Raw genomic sequence first — 3,874 nt, 5'->3', positions numbered from 1 at the left:
ACACTTTTTTATTTTTATTTATTTACTTTATATTTGTTTTATAGCCGATTTACTGAAATATTGGTATTATAAATCACAAAAAATAAAATTAAAATCATTAAACAAAAAATCTCTAGTCAGTATAGAAGAAATAACGTAGCCAAAGAGTAAAAAGGTTTAATAATAACAAATCCATATATAAAGCTTTATTATTTTCAATTAAACATTACATAACAAACGTTGTACATTTAAAAAAGACAAATGATTAAAAATTACAAAAATAGTGTTGCACGTTTAAGGCTATATCTAATAAAAAAATATGTAAATTTTTATAGTGAAACTATAGTAATAAGAACAAAAAATTGACTTGACTATCGTGCTGTTCGTTGGTTGTAGTTTTCTTTGGCAACTTCGTATAAATTGGCAGCCATGGTACGACCAGTTTGCTGTACCATACCGTATAAAATACCGTTTTGATTCTCAAGTAAAATAAAGGGATGATCGAACTCTTTCATCGTTCCTGCATCCATAACTAGTACCTTATCCGAGTCCATCACGGTATGCAATCTAAAAAACATATAATTAGAAATTATACAGGGTGATTCCTATTACAGGGTGTTTTTCAAAAGTGGCTCACCCCCTATAACTGTTTTATTTTTACAGATAAAAAACGAAATTTGGTATGGTAGTTTATGACATAAATCGGAATCGATTGACGGTACTCAAAATTACTTTCGATAACTTCCTGTTTCAACGGATAATAAAATTTATTTTCAAATGGTCCCCAGGTATTTTTTTTACTTTATATAAAAAATGACGTGAATAGAATGAAATATCATATATGAACTTTTGATATTTTCAGACTTGAAAAATATGTTTAAAAAAGTGACATATAATGCTGTTTTAATATAAATATTATTTTCAATTTATTTCTGTAATCTGTGCAGGGTGAGTCAACGATAGAGTAAAGCTCATTATCTCATTTGTTTCGAGGTTTACACAAAAATGTTAAATATAAAAGTTATAGGGAAGGTTAAGATACACATTTTAAAATAATTACAGAGTATACAAGGTGCTTCAAAAAAGTGTAGCGGATATAACATATGTTTTTTTAAATGCAACACCCTATTTTTTATTTCATTTTTAGATTCTGTGTAAAATTCCATAGCTTTTTTATGTATAATATTATATACTTAAAATTAATAGTTTTTGTAATATTCAAATTTGTTTTAACAAATGTTAAATTGCAGTGTGGCAAAAAATTGTCAGTGGTACCATTGTTTCTGAAGTTGGAATACCAAAATTTGGTATGAAAGTTTTATAGAGATGAAAAAAAAGATATTTTAGTTAAATGCTACAGGGTGTTCAAAATATATTTATGAATTTTAACTACTTGAAATTAAAAAATCTCAATTTATTTAAATGGTACACCCTATAGTATATTTTCATTTTTTCTGATAGATTTTGCAAAGCTCTTCAACTTTTTTTAAGTATGTCATATACCTATTTTTAATAGTTTGCGATTTATTCTGAATTTTTATATTTTTACCATAACCATATCTTTAATACAATTACGGCTACATCATAGTTGCTATGACAAAAAATAATAATTATTAAAATGTCATACGTCTGTTAAGCAAGTTAAGAACAAGAAGTTTAATTTGTTGTAATAAGTATAAATTATAGAAGGTAGAGATAATAGTTACAGATTTTCCCGAAAATGAATTAGTCAATATTTATGTGACTAATATACACGAACAAGCCAAGATAAACATTTTTTTTTGATTTAGTGCTATATATTATACAGTGCTTTGCTAAATACTATAGGAATAGTATAAATGAAAACGATACACACTGAAAAATAATTTTCAGTGTGTAATGGGACGGTTTCGCGGCAGTAGTATTATTGGCTTTACGATGTGAATTATAAACCAGAATTACTACGAGAAAGAAAAATTTACTGTATGTCGAAGAAAATTCCTATATCAGTAGTCGTCAACAATTAGTATTACTCTAATCTGTGGCTATTCGCCCCGGCGGAAAATCCAAGTGTCATCTTTCAAAATATAGAAATACACCAAGAAATTTACGACTACGATTTTAGTTTATTTGTGTAAAGTTAATTAATTTTAACTAATAATAACAATTGTAACTAATTATTAAACTACTTCTTAAAGATAAGTAATAAATATTTTTGTTTTGTCACGGCAACTTAGATGTTATAGCGTAAATGTATTAAAAATATGGCTAAAAATAGAAAAAAATTGGAATAAATCGCAAACTATTAAAAATAGGTAGATGACATACTTAATAAAAGTTGAACAGCTTTGCAAAATCTATCAGAAAAAATGAAAACATATAGGGTGTACCATTTAAAAAAATTGAGATTTTTTAATTTTAAGTAGTTGAAATTCATAAATATATGTTGAACACCCTGTAGCATTTAACTAAAATATCTTTACATATATCTTTTTTTTCATCTCTATATAACTCTCATACAAAATTTTGGTATTCCAACTTCAGAAACAATGATACCACTGATAATTTTCTACCACACTGCAATTTAACATTTGTTTAAACAAATTTAAATATTACAAAAACTATTAATTTTAGGTATATAACATTTTACATAAAAAAGTTATGGAATTTTACGCAGAACCTAAAAATGAAATAAAAAGTAGGGTATTGCATTTAAAAAAACATATGTTATATTCGCCACACTTTTTTGAAGCACTCTGTATACTCTATAACAATTTTAAAATGTGTATTTTAACCTTCCCTATAACTTTTGCATTTAACATTTTTTGGTAAATCTCGAAACAAATGAGATAATAGACTTTACTCTATCGTTGATTTTCTGTTTCCTCAATAACCTGCAAATTTTGCGGAATACCTTCCAAAATACAAAGTTTTATGTAAATGCCTAAAAATGTTTAACGGTTAAATTTATTTATAAGAGAAAAATTTTTGGACCTAACCAACAATTCGTATTTATAGTGGTTTATAGTAATTTTGTTAAATTAGACCAATATTCTCGTTGATTATTGGATTGAAATAAATATGACAATGTCCTCCAATGAAAATGCGAGTTGATTAATTCTAATAATTCTAATTCTGAGCTAGATGCTTTATCTAGACCGTTATTCAGAAGCTACAAACCTATCGATGAAAATATGCATGAAAATTTACTTTCTAGCATACAACCAGGTGATATTGGTTTGGAAGATCAGATGATATACTGATTTTTCTGAGCCGCGTATGGCACAGATCGTTACCCAGAGTGAGTTAATTTTATTTACAAAAGGATAGATCATATACCCCGAGTGGGGTAGCTGTGGCCTGTGACAACACTGCCGTTACCACATTTCCTGACACAAAAAATTGCATTTAAAGTCCAATCTAGTGTCCCATATGGCTGTGTGAAAACCATTAATTTTTAATCAAGAAGCTTTGCAAAAATATTTTAGATCGTTTAATGTTTTTCGTGTCTTTTCCTGGCCAGTTAAAAGATGATCAAAGCGCATTTTAATGTATTTTTAGCGATAACTCAATTTTTTCAAATGGAACCAGGGTGGCTCATTAGTATATTTGGAAAAAGTATTTTTTACGAATAATTTGGTACCACATACTTGGTATTTCGAGTCAAATTGTCGTTACATTTATGCCCATGACACTTTTAGTTAACAAACGGATTTGAATTTTGTTTCACAACGCAGTTGATTTTTAATTTCTACACTGATCGACACTATCTGTCAATAGAATCATAGACAAAAAAGAGAAATGACCAATTACTACAAACAATATGCCGTAATAACATCTAGAATTTATTTGAAACTGTTTTCACCTGAAAGAAATAGTAGGGCAACCTATGACGTAACGGGGGATATTTTAGGTC

Source organism: Sitophilus oryzae, unplaced genomic scaffold, assembly GCF_002938485.1.
Source record: "Sitophilus oryzae breed Bouriz unplaced genomic scaffold, Soryzae_2.0 scaffold_172_pilon_pilon, whole genome shotgun sequence".
In the NCBI taxonomy this organism is placed as follows: domain Eukaryota; kingdom Metazoa; phylum Arthropoda; class Insecta; order Coleoptera; family Curculionidae; genus Sitophilus; species Sitophilus oryzae.
The sequence above is the reverse complement of the archived record's forward strand: the minus strand, read 5'-3'. Positions refer to the sequence as shown.